The 17,645-nt window shown below is 40.4% G+C and overlaps 1 protein-coding gene and 1 long non-coding RNA gene across 3 annotated transcripts in view; one reads left to right on the top strand and one right to left on the bottom strand.

The window, feature by feature from the left end:
- Nucleotides 1–15,762, bottom strand: part of LOC124182047 (leucine-rich repeats and immunoglobulin-like domains protein 1) — a 57,657-nt gene extending 41,895 nt beyond the window's left edge. For both annotated transcript variants that reach the window (XM_046568835.1, XM_046568834.1), the window contains exon 1: nucleotides 15,572–15,762. The gene's annotated coding sequence lies outside the window, so the exon portion shown is untranslated. The remainder of the gene's footprint in view (nucleotides 1–15,571) is intronic.
- Nucleotides 1–17,645, top strand: part of LOC124182051 — a 51,070-nt gene that overhangs the window by 31,526 nt on the left and 1,899 nt on the right. The window contains exons 3-4 of the long non-coding RNA XR_006870674.1: nucleotides 2,408–2,584; nucleotides 3,507–3,762. This is a non-coding gene — a long non-coding RNA (uncharacterized LOC124182051). The remainder of the gene's footprint in view (nucleotides 1–2,407; nucleotides 2,585–3,506; nucleotides 3,763–17,645) is intronic.

Raw genomic sequence — 17,645 nt, 5'->3', positions numbered from 1 at the left:
CCTGGAATTTTATCACTCAACTCGTGCAATCCCAATTTATCGTCACCCAGAAACCGCGGGACTCGAGGGATGGATTTCCATTCAATCCGACATACCTTTAAAATTATAACACCCGCAATGCCCGGCAGGTTGTTTCCAACATCGATACTTTGCGGGAAATTTCATACCTTTGTCACGCGGCTATCGATATATTCGAATATTGTAAACGCCCTTTATTTATTATTCCGTGCGGTTATTGGTCCCGTATTTCCGGTCGTATCGATCGTCCGGAAACAGCGAGACTCGCGTTTTCACCGTTCCGCAATTTTCCCAAATTTTCTATTCACTCTTCGATTTTTTTTCTTAAACATCATTCTCTCGACGCAGACGGATAAAATTGTTCTTTTTATTTTCTCGCGAAATCGAATTGAACGGTTCTCTTGATCTTCCTTTCAATTAAACTCCGTGTAAAATTTCAGTCAGAAAAGAAAGGCCTGCACACAGCTAATCATTCTATCAAGCGATTATTCGGACTGTAGATTTTCCACTTTCACGCAGGCCTCAATCCAGATTTTCCAGACGTGCAAATTTTTCGACGTCGAACTGCACGAGTGCTGTTTCTGCGTATGCCGAGCTGGTATAACTAATTTCCTCGTGTTTAACGCGTCGCTGTCTCTCAATTACAAACCCTTAGCCTTTGTCGAGTTCCTCCCCCAAGTTCATCCCTTTCCCTTGTCTATCAGCAGAGCTATTCGCACGGTTCGTATTACAGACTTGACTTCCCGGTGTAACGGCTAAAATAGATCTCAATCTTCTCTACGTGGTATGAAATTATTTAAAATTGGATTCCTTGAAATTTTTGTTTAATTTATACTGACACGGGGCTAATTAGCTTTGAATATTTATTAATCATACCGACAAATGATTCATAACTCAACCGGAACATTATAATTAATTAGTTTTTGACTCACGGAGTACATTCGTTTGTTCCGTATTTTAATTTACAATTTTAATGGACTTCCTGTTCTGAAGTGATTAATGTTCCAAATGTTTTGTTTTGCGTTACGAGACCATTAAAATAATTGACGATATTTTTTTAACAAATTATGTAATTGTAATTCTAGAATATAAATCAGCGGTAATACAGATCAATGTTTCGATGTCAGGCATTTATAACGATCAGAAATTCGAGCTCAAAATTTAAAAAGCAGCTGACGTCAGTTTCGTAAATTCGATGTCAATTCACGCGTGTCAACAAAAACAGTTTGTAAAAAGTGAAGTAATAATTCTGTACAACGAATAGACGCGACGGCCTGAAAGAAAGGAATAAATTCGTATAGTAGAAATGAAAGTAACAAACCGTTGGTTAAAATATGGTCTGAAACGTTGCCGCGAATAAACTCTGACTACTGCTGAATATCCATGGATAATTTCTTTTAATTTCCCCAACAATTGAACGCAGCTATCAATAATTATTTAAACGACAGCTAACAGGAGTTTGCGTTTATCGAAGTTTTGTCAAACTAGATAAAATGTAAAACACCATAGACGAAGGATTGGATGTACGTGAATTTATTCGTCAACTTATCGAACATCGATGTTTCCAATCGAATATTTATAACATCTAAAAGCAGGCTACAGGCATACACACACTCGAGCGAATTGACGAGGCATGAATTATTGAAGAAAATTTGAAAACGCCTCGGCTTAAATCGAGGCGCGAGTTATCGCGAAAAGTTTTCACCTTCAGTTTTCAGCAAGAACGCCGGAGCTTGATATCGTTATAACGAAGTACAATATCAAGGCGCGTATTATACGTAAAACGTTCCCTTAGAACCGTTAAAATTTAAGCATACACACACACACACACACACACACATATATATATATATATATATATGCGGTACAAATACTAAAGTTTCGGAGCTGGCTAGAAAAATAAGTTTGGCAAATATTTAAACGACTTTAGATTAACTTGAAATATACTTTCTCAACCCGTTTACGCAGGGGGAATGCTGTGCATGCAAAGTCTGTCAGACATCGGCAGGTGCTTGAATTCAATTTTAAACGTGAAAGAAGTTATAAGGATGCAGAGTGCATTCGATGCAAGCACGCGTGACTCGCTTCGCATTTCTGATCGCCATCTCACGATGAGAAAACGCCCAGTTGAATAAAAGTTTATTGATTGAATTTTCAAAGTTATGAAAAAAACAAAAAAGAAAGTAAATAAATAAAGAAATAAATAAATAAAAATAAAAAATGAATGAAAATAGCGTACATGATTTTTTTAGAAACGTTTTTTTCTTCGAATTTCATCACTCTGCTCACAAATTGTAACAGAGTTAACCATGTATGGTAGACGGAATATGCTTGCCGATAGTGACAATTATTGCGGTGAAACGTGTCAATTTTTTTGTTTTTTGTCCAGTCAGACGGCTCATCCAGAAATCCGAAACGAGAAGAGTGAGAAGAAGAAAAGCCACGCCACCATGCGAATGCAGGGACACAGTTGTAAGCCCAAGGGAAATTTGATTGTACAGTCAGCGCAAGTGTGATCTCGGAGAGGATAGAGAGGAAATTGTGGTGCTTGCGTAGATATAGAGAAGTAAGAATAAGGATAATCTTTTATCATTTGCGACTGCACTTGGTGGGTAGAGAGAAGTCGATACCACCGAATTCGAGACGTAAACGGTGACGAATTCGTCAGGATTAACGTTTTTTCGTTCTGACGGTTGCCGATATTTCAAAAACTTGAAATACTTCCGGACTCACAAATTGCAATTATCGACTCTGTCTCGATTATTGACCTTTTTTGGTTGTATCTGTTTCATCCTCAGTTGTAAAGTTACCAAAGAATAAATTTCCAGTGTCTAACGCTCCGAGCAATTGGTTTTAATCATTGTTAATTTACAATTCATGATTTTGAAAGAAAAAAAGGGTCTATAATTGGGTCGAAACGTGTCGATAACTGGTACATTTATCTTACGTGGAAGATTTTCCACGTTCGAGGCGGGAAAATCAACGTCGTACGAAACCCTGAGCAAGTAAAATTGTGCCAGATAAAATATGTCTAGAGGATGGAAAATTTTAGAAGCCAATGCGGAAGTTGCTGCAGGACTGTTATTTACCGCCATTGTGGTACGGAAAACAGAGAGCACTTTGTTTTTAAGCTCATTCGAGCGAAGATTGTTTGTTTCGTTAGTTTCATTCCGTTCTGTTTAGTCGCAAGCTCGGCAGTTAATGTTGAATGTATGATATACACGTATTGCCACAAATTAAATTGTATAAATTTGTAATAACTTTACCGTAGACTGCATTTCTGTTGGAAAAATTTTACGTCGATTATCTGCAAGTGTTACAGATGTCCGAAAATCAATTGAACAAGAATGAAGATGACTTAGCAATTTTTCCAAGTCCAAAATTGAAGGTTAAATTTATCAGCAATCATAAAATCCTAAAAAAAGTGAATAAGAGTTTGCTTATTTTCTTTGTCAAATAAATTCAACCTAGTTTCATTTCATCTACAGAATAGTCAACCACCAATTTATTGGGTTTACGGTGTGATGGATATCAAAACTGGGACAAACTTGTTGTAATTAAGGAAAGTGTATAAGGCGAGCTTGCGAGCTGTCAGGTTGGCGAAACTCAGCAGAGAGTGAAAATGGGGTGGCTGCCAACCAATGAATAATTACACTGCAGAATTTATCCTGATTCAAGTGTTTTCCACAGACTGAAAAAGAGATTGATTCAACAACGAGAAATCACTTTCGTGATTCTACCGAGGTGAGTACAATTTACGTTGACTTTTTTTCGCTCTCATTTTGCGAAAAATCAAAAAAACGAAATGATAAAACTGAACCACCTTGGATACGATTTTATTTAAATCTATAACGGATTTCTTAACATTCCGTCAGCGAAAAATTCAACGTTTGTGCTGATGCGGTATAAAAATTTCTGGCGAGTCAAAAATCGTCTACGGAATATTAAAGGGAATGATATTTTCCGTGTGGAAAATACGAGGATTCCATGATTCCGTTATTCCGAAATTTCAGGAAGAAAATATTTTCGCACCACACATAACAAACTAGATAGGTGCAATTTACGGCCCTTCATTTTTAAATTTATTCCGCGTTTTCAGAGAAATTTCTCCCCTCCCTGCATGTATTATCGAATAGACGTTTGATTTTCGTTTTAGACGGAATCTTCAGGAATACGAATACCTGAAGATAGAAATCGAGTAAATTCGATTCGAAAAAAAAACTAGGACTAAACCTGCGGTGATTAATGGTGTTAAAATTAGTTGGTGGTGAAAAATCGCTTAATACTTTGAAATTGCATCGAACGACATCTGTATAATAATTATATGGAGATATGTCGGTAACTATTTAATCGGTAAGAATATTCGCGACATCCTCCACTCGAATCGCTAAAAAGGAACTGAAACGAGTTTTATGTATGAAAAATGAAAGCAAAGCAACGCAAGAACGAAATTAATTTGCTTAGCAAAATGAAAAGTCGGACGAATTTCATTGGAGAAAAATGAGGGAACAAATAAAAAATTAAAAAGGAAAACAAGCATTCCAGCAGCGCGAGTTTTTTTTTTTTTTAATCCTCAAAGTTCTGCGGAAGGCGTGACAGGATATACTCAACGAGAGATCCTGCGAGTTGAACGGGTGGCTGCTGCACGCGTCAGGATATCCGACAAAGCTTCGGAGACGTGACGTGAATAGAATCGCTTAACCGTCGATTCATAGATCATGAATTCCGGGTATATTAGTGATAGAAAAGCGGACGGCAGATTTTTGAATCAGGGACGAACTTGAGCGGAATGATTGCGGATTATTCGAGTGACGAAATTGAAAAGAAATTCTAAAGGTCGAGAATTGCGGGATTTTATTCAGTCGAGAAAAAGCGAAAACTGACGTAGACGTAATTAAGTCACGTCAAGTTCGTCATTCGGGTTGTTGTGTATTCGAAAAACGTTGTTTCTTGTTTTTACTGCTGAAAACGTGTTCCGTGTACGTATTCATATGATTTTTTTTTTTGTTAATATTCCCAAAGCGGAAACTCCCCCCGTTACTTCGCCTCCTTTGTTCGTTTATTTTTTCTCATTACATTCTCTCTTCCTCGCAGGTTAATTTTTCATCTCTCTCACTCCATCTCCATCGCCACCTTTATTTTTTATCCTCTTCTACAGACAAGGAAAAAAGTAAATTCACCATTTTTTATCAACCGAATACCGGAGTAATATCTCCTCAGCTTCTTACCTGCTACGTATGAAAAAAGAGACGAAATGAAAAAGTAATGAAAATAAGAATTTAAACGTCGTGCTAACAAAGGCATTGTTTCTGAGATTCCTAATTCTCTAAATTGGTCCTTTTCATTCCGCGCAACCGTCAACGGTTTGTATTAACCACGAGAACAACGCGAGCAGCCTGCTGCGAAATCATGAGACAAAGCCACCGCGAGTACAGTAAATACGCTTGATGCCTCCTTTATCGCAAACAGGTTATTAAAACTTGCGTGTATAAATTTATATTTTTGAAACAGAGCCACTTTTATATGACGTGGACGGGAATTCTCAAGATTGCCAGAATCTGCTTCAATCGCGTAAAGAGCAACGCAATTATGATTCGCGGATGTGACTGCGAGTCAGTTGAATTGGAAAGAATCATTTTTTATCCATGAACAATGTTATCGAAATAATGAATCGTAAGAAAGAATGTAAATGCATCGTTTCTAACCCTAAATGTCAACTATCTCACACGTTTGTACCATGTATAAAAAATGGTTGAACATGTTATAAATGAATTAACTTGAAAGAACCTGAGCAAAGAATTTATACCAAACACTATCGATACATACTCAATGCAGTTAATGCAACAAGAAAAAATGCCGTTCTTTGTTCTGATGAAAATTGCATTGTTGATTGAAAATAACTGATAATAATATAAATATTAATACGTCGTTTCGAACCATACTTGAAATGTAATTTCAAAACAACGAATTCACGGAATTTAATTTTCGAAAAGAACTCTTAAACTTTTACACCCCGCTGAATTTGACGTTAACCGTTCGATGCGGCGGTGCGAGACGGTTGGTTCCGGTGCGTTTAACCTAATTAAAGCAGAAATGGGTGAAGAGGACGAGCAAAAAAGTTACCCCTTGTGTATATACATACAGCTCGATAAAAGCGTCCCCATTCCGTCAGAGGGTTCGCTTACTTGGCAGCTGAGACGATAGAAATAACCCTGTATCGAGGGTTAAGCCGGGAGGACGAAATCGAACGGAGCTCTCATGTCTCACCGCAATTTATCCAAGTGAGCGTCACTCCCATAAATTTTTGCCCCGTATAATGAGGAAGCGACGAATTTCATGGCCTTCGTATTTTCATCAAATTACCTTATTACACCCTACAACCTTTTCCCTGAATCGTTGACACTATCTCCTAGTCGAAACTGCACGCACGAATTTCACCGAAATTTCACTAAGGGTGACAAAGAATTACATTTTACCCCATGGCGTGCCGTGGCTACCTGCCTGCGAAACGAGGAACCGAACAAAGCACCCGGTCCGTTCATTTCGCGAACGCAACCACCCCTCCGGGTGAAATAAATTCCCCTCTGAATTCGTCACTTTGTTTCACTCGACACGCGACGAGGGGTTGGTTAGCCGTTGATCGACTCAACTCGGGTTACCGAGGAATAGTATGAATGAAGGAAATAGCGGGTCGATTTTACAGCTCGTAAAGATCAATTTTCCCAAAGTTCACCGGAGGTAGAGAAATTTTCGAGCCCCAAAATGATACACCGTGCAAGGGTTTCAAAGAGCCCGATGCCGTGATGAAAAACCATGACGAAACAAAACTCCGCAGGATCGGGTCAGAGAGGGTGAGGAAATAGGATATTTTTTACAATTGTTCCAAAAACTGAATCCAAATCCAATCCAAGACCTGTAAATTGACAATATCGATCTTATCTCTTACTGCAAATGAAGGCGGCTCGCGATAATATCGGCCAGAATTTTTCGGGAGAAAAGTTTATCCTGAAAGAATTTGCGCCCTTGAGGGTACGGAGGCGGATAACTGGCATCAATTCCCCGAGGAAGCTAGAGCCCTACAAGGTTTCCCGATTGGAATAAAACCGAGTTACGAGGGGGCCGGCATTCGGAGCCTACTGTGCAGATCGCGTGCCCGCTCCCGTTGTACTTGGGGGAATAACGGAGGCCATCTCCGAGACATTAGGAGGCATAAAACACCCCCGGTGCACTCCCAACGGTTTATTGGAACGCCCGGGACTGAAGAAGCGAGTGAATGACCACCTGTTTCATTCCCGGCGAAGCGAGGCCATCAGGACTGCTCGACGTGTGTCAAAACCGTGTTGTATAAGGAGGTCGGACCGAACGTTGGGCGGAATTCTTCCGAGTAAACGTCCCAGTATGTCGGATTGCCTACCACTGAGGGTGAAAAATATCGGTAAAACAGATACCTTACTATTACCCAAGTCAAATTATATAATCAGGGAATGCTTCTGCGTGGGTCATAAAAAACGTAACAACAGCTTACTGGCAAAATCCACACAACCTGGCTGCACGGGCAGCTCCAGCAAACTTGCGAGGACTTTAAACGCGCTGTCAGCCGATAACTCGGTAGGTCTGTCTTATCGATATTTGCATCCCTTAGTGGTGGGCAACTCGATGTACAGAGGGTGAAGTTTCAGGCATACGGGGAGTACTTGCAAATTGCAGGTTTGTCAATTCCAGCGAATTCCCAGCTCGACATTCTGGACTGTCCAACTCCGGGTCAAAGTTAATCCTGCGAATCACTCATCGTACGACGTAACTAAACTCGGTTCAACTATATAACTATAAATTGATACTGTGCCGAGGAACGGAAAACATCGCGCAGCTTTCCAGTCGGTGAAAGAACTTCTCGTTTGTCTCGTCAGAGATGCGAAAAACTCCGGGTAAAAAGCCATTTCAGCGAGTGCTTGCACCGCTGTCGGGCTTTTTTATACTAGGTCGGAGTGATGCAACGAATGTTGCAAAAACGTGCGTTCTCCACCTCTCTTCTCGACATATCGACTGGCGGACGAAACCGTCAGCTCGGTTTTTACTCGTCCATTTTTCCGTTGAAAAGTTACGGTGTGCACTTCGAATGGAAGTGCAAATCCATGGAAGTGCGGTACGTGATCCTCGGGCTGCACTCGATGATCGTGATACATCGTGGTCCGGGAATCAGCTCACGTTTGCCGTCCCACCGCTGTTACCATTGTTGGTATTTCTGGACAAAGTTTACGGACGAAACGTTTCTTGACGACGTCGACGTGGGACTTGAGTCGGCCTTGTTGTGCCTCAGACTTTTCCAGAATCCTCTGCATCTTCGGGCGGAAACGGGACGGCTAAGGAGACATTTGCGGGCTACCGAGTCTTGTCGGGGAGTAGAATGGACTCGGTGAGACTCTCGCGATCTCTTCAAGTGAGGTAGGTGAGGTGATCCTTGGTACGATGTCTGTTCACCTAATTACCGGGCTCCGGTGATGGACACTTGACGGACATTTGTCTACTCTCAACTTCACCTTCCTTTGTCAAAGGTATTCTCGAACCTGCCACCACACCAAGAAATTTGGTAAATGTCAATCTGCAGATCAACATTTCCAAAGTTCCAGTCGTGTTCTTAACACCTTTCTAACATGGCTAAAGACCTTCTTTGAACTGATGATCTATAACTTGAATGAAAGAAGGATTTTTGATCACTGTTCATCGGTATTCCAAATGTTGACGATGATCAATTCAGGATTGAAATTGTTGGACAGGACAAACCCCTTCGGTCAGGGAAACTTACGGAGCCAACCAAGTGTCAGAGATGTTTATCTACGTCAGAAGGAAGCAGTAGCAGCGGCAGCACCCAAGTCCTGGGAATATATTTATCAATCTACCCAAAGCTCCAGCAGCTTAATACATAGCCACGTATATATGTACCTATTGAATCCATGTGCCGTGATATAGAGTTAGCCAGTATAGTTAGACGTATGTAAGTGGTTCGAGACTTGAGCTACGCATTACATAGCCATGGTTTTAGTTATTTCGCTTCTTCCGTCTTCTTCCGGTATATAATGTGTTGTGCGCACGTTATCCCAATTACAATAAAAATCTATTGTACCTAATCGTGAAACGTCTCATTCGAATTACCTCCAAACGCCTCAAACCCAACAGGACCCAATTCGTGGAATTAAGTTACGCCATCAAGCCAAGGGCTGAATTCGCAATTTCCAATTACCGAAATCACGCAGCCAAGTGTTCACGTCACGTTTCTCCCATTCGCGTGCTTCCCACGCCGAATATGCGTAAACGGTATTACAATATAACAACAGACGCACACGCGCCAGATCAAAATCAAATCTGTTCTCACAATGATCTCATTACCTGGGTTAATTCGAATTCGCAAGCATTAATTACAACGATGATTGTTCGGCTGTATGTTCGGTGACATGGCAACATTTTTATATTTATACCAGTCAATATACAGTGGAATTGAAGAGCGTTCGATACAGATGAGATTAAGACTCGTACCTTTGTACAGATCGTACATTTTCCTAATTGATCAGAATCGATTTCAAGTAATTATTGCTGGTTCAATGTGACACATTTAAACTGGATAATACTTTTAAAAACAAAGTGAGAAGTTGACGTTCAAAATTCCACAGGTTAGTTCATCCTAACGATTACTTTATGATCTATTACTCTTATTGCCAGACCTGCTCCCCCAATCTCTCAACAACTCTGATATATAAACGGTGGAATTTCACGAGGAAACGATTATTTTTGGCCGTACAATGAAACCTTTCGTAACTATTCGCGTACGAAATCATGGAGGAATGAAAATACAACGTTGGCAAGGCGAGAACTCGATATCCAACTTGAATCTGTTGAACTACGAGACAATTGGGGTTGGGAATTGTGGTTAACATGAAAAGCTCGGTTGAAGCGCGGGGATCGGAGCAAAGGGGTCCAGTCTTAAATCGTGGAAACTAGTTCAACGTCCTGGGATTTCAAGTGGGCCGCGAGATTGCTGCGGGGAATCCATAGGGTGGCCCAAAGCGTCGCTTCTTCTCCTTTATCAGAATTTAAAATACAGTGTTTCGAGTACACGAGCATGGCAGAATTGTTCCCGTTGGCGGGTATAACCGCTATGCTAATGCAACGCGCGAAACGGCTTAAGGAAAAGTGGCTCGCTTTGCATAATATTCCTAGTAACATTCTTTCAGCCGTTTCCGTTATACGGCACAAACCGCGAAAGGGTAGCCTGCCTTTCCACCCCCAAGAACTTCCGGGCGAACTCCTCCTCGGTCCCGGAAAACCGGAGATCAACTGCACGGGAGATTTTTTCATTCGCACGATGAGGAACTCTTTTTCGTTTCTTGGTTTTTCTTTTTTATTTCTTTTTTTTTTTTTTTTCTTTATTTCTCTTCTTTTCATTCACTTTCCCTGAAATTTTCCTCGTTTTATCCGTCGCACGTTTTATATTTTCTCATTCTCTGGAACCCCGTTCGTAGAAATTTATAAGACGAGGGACTGTTCAACGTTTAATTATTTACTTGTTTGTTTTCTTATTTACGAGGATGTTTTATCACCGAGGCTGACCACGACGACCGTTTTCCCTGCGAGCCGATGGTTAGCAACGATGTTGAATAAAAAAAAAGAAAAACGTGACACGCGAATTCTCCGCGGGTAATATTATTTACACATAACTGCGGTTTTCTGTTCCACAAATATATAATTCATACCTTGAATAAAATGCAAATACGGCAGTTTTTTAGCAAGAATTAACCGTCGCTTATTTGCATGTGAGAACTGGAGCGAATTTATAATTTCGCTGTGTTATTTTTGGTAAGATTAAAAATACACCTCACTTTGTTAATACTACGAACATTGGTTGAAAAACGAAAAAAAAAAAATGAAAGAAAAAGAAAAAAAAAAAACAACAACGACATCGCGTAACGTAATTATGAAAATCAGAAACGAGCGCACGAAATACTTTACCGAATAAGTAAACAAACGGGAGTTCGGGTTAAAAAAAACAGATTCTCTTTGGTGGGGAAAATTGGAAAGAATACCGAGGCGTGCAATATATGAAAGAGACCTGAAGTACCGTGGAGGTAATACGATGAGCAGAAAATTGAAAATCTTTTCGCGAAGGTGAAATTTAGTTGGAAATTTTTGCAGCTGCTTGACCGGACGGAATTAGATTTTCTCCCGTTGACCGTGTACTGAAATTCCCTGCTGAACAATTCCGGTCGATGCAAGAGGCGCAATTCTTTAACAACTTGAAGGCAGCTCTGGTCCACCGAGTTCTAGAACTTCTTATTCCTGGACGACCAATTCCCAGTTGCAACGGCGCAGTTAATGGCTCGATAAATTTCATTTATCCTTTTCCCTTTGTTCCTGCCGTCCAGCACGGTACGTAAAACCGTAATTGCGAAGCATCGGACCGACGGCGCGAGGAATCGAAAAGCCCGTTGCAGGCCGCTAAATTGCAATTTGATAAAAGAAAGCGGAAGGTAGCTTTTCTTCTTTAAATACGCTGGTCGCAACAAGTGAGGTTCCGAAGGGCGCAACAGGATCTTGCTGGGAACGGTTTCGGACTGTAGGATGAAGATCCTTCGTTTTCAGATGCTTGGAGAACCAGAACCGCGAAAAAAGTGATCGCGGTTCGTCATTCCTTCGAAATAAAACAACGGAAAGTAAATTTTCGGTTATGGAAAAACGATCGACGATTTTTTTTCGTTAACTTTAACAAATTTGATAATTTTTCTTGCCATCTCATATATTTCTTTCTACTTTTCTTCGAAGATGCGGACCTTATAAAGCCTTTAACCCAACTTTAAATCCTAACATTTTCTCCCCGAGTCCGAAAAGAAGGCAGAAGACTTTTGGTCATCTATCATTCAGGGAAGGAAAGTCTGGATCTGCCTTAAGCTAAATTACTTGTAAGTTCGTTGTATTTCCGGAGGTGAAACGGGCGGGACGAACTTTAAGGATTGTTTGGGTAAATTATTCAGAAGAGTGTTTGATTATTTTCAATTCAGCTCCGTGGCCCGAAAACGCCGTCAAAGTTTTCCAGACTTGAAAGCTTCCCCAGTCGCGGACTAATTACTATGCGGAAAATCTTTTCCTATCAACAAAATGGCACTGCCATTGTTATTAGCGATACCGAATAGCTCTGAACGTTTTTGTACGGACGGGGCGTGCAACAATCGTAATTCAATCCAAGACCCGGGAATATTGCTAATTACTCTATACAAATTTAATCTACGAACTGGTCAACCTGATGTTTGTGATCGTTACTATTTACCCGAGCGAATTTCAACGCGAACGCAGAGAATAACGCTGGCTAGTTTTAATTAAACCACTAAATTTTACTGTCAAATTACAAACATTATACACAATGCCAAATAGCCAAATGATTTACAAATTTCAGACACATTCTGCGGTACAAATTGATTACGAAAAAGCGATAATAAAATGATGTAGAAGAGTTTCCAGTAACTGAAACAAATTTCAGACGACAAATTTGGGTGAAAACGTTTTTAGATTGTTTTTAATAACATGAAATTCAATGCAGTGTGTCTAATAAGTAAAACATGCGATTCTTGTCTACTTGTCTGCCGTAAAAGAGAATACACAATAATTTCAAAAGTTTTACAATTCCTAATCCATATCATTATACTGTCAACAATTTTCCAGTCGATAGAATATTTTCACAAAGGATCTGATAACGATTTTACAGCGATTAATTATTTATCGAAATTACGATACGACAGTGATGAGATGGCACTTTTCTTCTGAAAAAAAAAAATTTGACATCATCCGAGGGGTTTCGATTCATTGCATAATTTTATGTTCGCCAAAGCTTCGACCATCAGAAGTTTTTAACCGATAAAAAATTAAATTTTCAAACTTATCCCGTCACCCGATTTTCTATCCCTACGATGAAAAAGTTTCTCTGGAATTCCCCTTTGATTTCGATCACTCCCGGCGTATATTTTGGCTGTTAGCTAAGCTGCGACGTCTATAAACATTCCGGAAGGGAAAAATTAGAGAAACGGACGGGGCATTTATAATTGCGGATATCGCATCGCGTTGCAATTTTGATTTCAACATCTGGAACACGCGGAGCGACGATTATCTGACGGTCAATTACCCGGCCCGAATGGAGACACAAAGGCCGATAAACTGCGAGCGGTCAATTTGGGATTGATTCAAGTTTCGCAAAGATATGATCACCGCTTTCGCCGCCTCGTTAAACGTCGTTTACGGCGTTTAAATTGGCGCTGAATTGATCAACTTGTTTCATTGATGGAAACGGAACGATGTTGGAAACTCAACCAAGCGATATTCGCCAGTCTTGCAGTTGCAATTTTGTTGCAAGTATGATAACGCAGCTGCGATGCATGCGTGTAAAGTCACTTGTATAAACCGATTGGCATGAAGAAATAATAGCTGGAGTTTAATTCGAGATGATGCACAGCGTGCATGAATGCCAACAAGATTAGATTCCGAATTCGCAACTGTTGAATTTCATTAAATACTGTACTAAAAATGAATATTATCTAGTATCGATAAGGCGTATTTTGCATTCCAGAAATCGTTGCATGTTTAAATAAATGGAGCCACAGTTAAGATCTTTGAATTTCATCTAGGATTTTTTAACAAAAAATGTTTATTTTTCCCGAGGAAATTTCTCATCATTTTATTTTTCTGCAATTACAGCAGACCTTAGAGCTCTTAACATGTAACTGAGAGTTGAAATGGAACAGAAAGAAATATTTTTCCTTTATTGATGAAGCACGTCAAGCTTTTATATCCTTCAGCGAGAAACTTTCAGGTAGATATTACAGTTTTCTAGTTATGGTATAATTCCGAAGTTGAAATGATGTTTATACCTATAATATATACATTGCGTTGCGCTGTCATGTACATCTGTATGTATGTATAAAAGTATACAATATACCTGCATCCGCACCGCGGACAAGCATTGTTGGATGGAGCGTTAGTAACTTGAGTTGCACAATGGAACAATTTGAACTTGCGAGTTGCTGCAACGGAGAGAGAAACGGATACGCAATTATATCGTCGGCAAAGTCCCGTGAAAATTAATTGAGGCAGGTAATGAAAGGCCGTGCGATTAACTTTGTTCTCGGCGGTACAGAGTCGCGGTGCCAACTTGTCGGTAGAAAAAAAAAAATTAACTTGTATTTTCGAAATGTTCCGTTTGAGTTGTTCCGTACGATTCATGTCGCGATACAAGCCTGAGCTTTTATTTTTATACGCAAACATGTATCACTTGTAAACAAAGAGAATTTTCAATTTTTCCCAAGGGCTGAATAAACAGTGCAGGTAAAACTTTGAACGAGATTATTAACCGATTTTCCTTCACTCGAACAAAGACGCTTATACGTGACAATTTTAACAGGCTTTTAACGGTTGTTTTCGCTCCGGTCCAATCCTCGATTAGTTTTTTTTTTTTTTTTTATCAAATTTATCCGATGAGAAAGAAAAAATCGGAACACGTATCTACTTCGCAGTAAATAAAGTATACATTTCTACACGTAAACAAATAAATTCCAAGGGGATAAAGGGCCAGAGAAGTGTGAAGAAAAAAAGCCACCGAGCTTGAAAGTTTTGCTTGTGAATTATGTGAGGTGGTTCCCAATATCGATCACATCTTCGACGTAACGTTAGAGAGGTTTCATCTATCGGATTTAAAGTTTCTCGGATAGGGATATAAAACTTTTCCACGCATTTCGCGACGGTGACGAAATAGACCGGTTCCCGGGATCTCGGCATTGTCTTGGTTCGAGAATATTTCATCCGGTTACCATACCCGGAGGTGAACTCGAGAGGATTTTGCTAATTCCAAAAGTACGGTGAACAAGAGTGGCGAAGACTCGAGAACTTGACTTAACTCAACTTGAGTCGAATAATCGAGTCTTCGTCGGTCTTGAACTTTCGCATTATTCGTATAATTTTCGACACTAAATTTCTTGCTCAGAATTTATCGCGCTAAATGCAGCGAGATTGTAAATCGTTCGTTAAATGCTTTCGCAGAGAGCGCGAATCATCCGATCATCCGATCGGTCTGCAATTAAGCTGCGTATAATGGAACCTAAGAAGCAGCGAGCTTTTTTCTTCAAGCTTTATCTTGCTCGGTCAGTTTGGACGGGCTTCAACGACTTGGAAAAGAAATTCTTACAAGTTTTAGTCACGGTAAGAGATAGGTACAACCAAGATGAGGAAGAAGATACACCGCCAAGAAATTAAAGGCAAGGGCAGCGGGACAGCTGCTGGGGGTAAAAGACGGTGCCACTTGTTACGCGTCTGACGGCGCGGCGCGATTTTTGTTCAAACGATAAGTTGTTGAAAAACGGCCCTTGAAGAAAAAACCAAAATTGAGGATAACGAAGAACGAGGAAAAATTCCAACGAACGATTCAGCCAGACGATGAAGAAGTTTGGGCAAAGACGGAAGAACTGGGATGGTAAAAGTGCGAGAACCGAGGGTGTGAGTGATAAAAAGTTGAGAGTAAACTCACCTTTTCTCGCGTACTAATCACTCGAGCGCGTGGAAAAAATGGAACATCGCGCGTAGAGGGAAAAAAACGTCGGGGTGTTACGCACAGCTTTGAGGATCGTCGAGTTAGCGCCGGAGTTAAGGGTGAGGAGCGATCGACTGCGAGCCACGACCTCGTGCTCCCGAGGACTCCTCTCGCGTCTGTGAAAGGGAGACGACGTCGTCGGCGAAGAGGAGGAAGCTAGCCTCGGTCTGCGCGAGCGCTCGCCCTTCCGAAAGAGCGGCCATCCCTCTCTCGCTAGGGTGAGACGAGCTTCGGGTAGGTGGATGGAACGCGGTTCGCGGCGGCAACTGGGTCAATACCGAAACCACCCCCCTGCCACCCCCGAGCACTGCTGGGTGAACCTGCAGGTTCACCCCTCGCTACCTGAGCTCGAGCCTGCGGGTTTTGCGCCTCCGCCTGACCCCCGGACGATTATTAACACACCTGCTCTTCCGGGCGTTCGGCCGGATAGATGCGAAGTGCGAAAGGATCCTCGAAGCGGACCGACTTCCCGCGGGAACCCCGTTTCGACGTCGTACAATTGATGGTGGGAAATCTCGGGTGGGGTGGAAATTCCGAATTTGGAAAGCTCCGGTAACTATGGATTCGGAATTTTTTCATGGAGAAACTTGCAGTTAGGAAATCAAACCTTTGACGGAACATCGAAGCTTCGAAGGGTGCGGAACCTGATGCTCCAAGCTGCAAAAGTCCAAAGTTCCGAAAAGGCGAAAATGAAAAAATTTCAAAACATGAAACATCAAAATTCCGAGAGATCAAAGGTTTTCAGTTCCGGGAATTTCTGGCTTGGAGTAATTTTACCACTTTGATCTTTCTTTGTTTTGTATTTTCGATATTTTTACGATCGGAATCTCGGTCATTCTGATCATCGGTTTTTCTCATTTTTTCTACCCGCTCGTTGAGTAAACTACGCGGTGCGAGTAGATTTTAACTTTCGGAAATTTCATTCTACCGAAACTTTACTTTTCGAAACTTTGCTCAATCGAGACTTGAATTTTCGGAATCACGCATTTTCTAACCATTCGAAATTTTGCTGCTCCGTAAAGGTTTGATTTCTTTGCTTCAAGTTTCGCGACAAAATAATTCGGAATTAGGCGCTTTCGGAACTTTTCAAATGCGGAACTTCAATCCTGCACCAGAAATATTTCATTCGTTATGTACGCTACATGACATCCTGGTAAAACGGATGTAGGAGAGATTGTCAGTTTGATATAATTTTTCAGGACAAAGGAATTTGCATTTCGCATTCAACAAAGTTCAAATTTCGTTGACCTGAAAAGTTGGGTCGAATTGACTTACACCACTTGCATTTTCGACCACTCATATATATGTATAAACTTTGTGCTGTAATAATTTAAACATTGTTTGTATTAGCAAGAAAATGTGCAGAACAACTGCGACTGTTTAACTGAATTACAGCTGTGAATTATGTTATAATGAATGGCTCTTCGTTTTACTACGTTATTACAATCCTTGAAATAAAATAGAGCACGAATTATCGCAATAAAAAATAACAGCCACGCATCTCAGATCTTCTGTTTACAGCTACAAAACTCATTTTCATTTTATCACCGGAAGTACATTTTTCAGTTGTCGCGAAGAATCAACATATTCAAAGACTGTACGGCAAGCAAAAATACATCTATATCTATTTTTCTTCGCGTACCGTAAATCATTGCGCAACACACTGTTTGCATAACTTTATCTGAACTGTAAAATAATCGTCCTGGATGAATTTCTCTCATATGTTATCTCGTAGAGACAATATGAGTAGAGTTTTTTACTTTCATCTTCATCTAGATAAATTTACTGTTCGTCATTCATCTTCATATTCGTTCACGGTAGAAAAACAAAATGTACTGCTTATACCTATACTGAAACATATACAGCCGAAGTTGCTGATGCAAGAAAAAAAAAAAAAAATGAAACTCTGATGGAATTTTGTAAAAATAAATTCGTACATGGAGAATAATCTTATTTTCATCTAAATAATGGTCATTGTCATCTATAATATGGCGCAGCATGCGCTCATTTG

Source organism: Neodiprion fabricii, chromosome 5 (assembly GCF_021155785.1).
Source record: "Neodiprion fabricii isolate iyNeoFabr1 chromosome 5, iyNeoFabr1.1, whole genome shotgun sequence".
NCBI lineage: Eukaryota > Metazoa > Arthropoda > Insecta > Hymenoptera > Diprionidae > Neodiprion > Neodiprion fabricii.
This window is presented reverse-complemented; position numbering and strand designations above follow the sequence as displayed.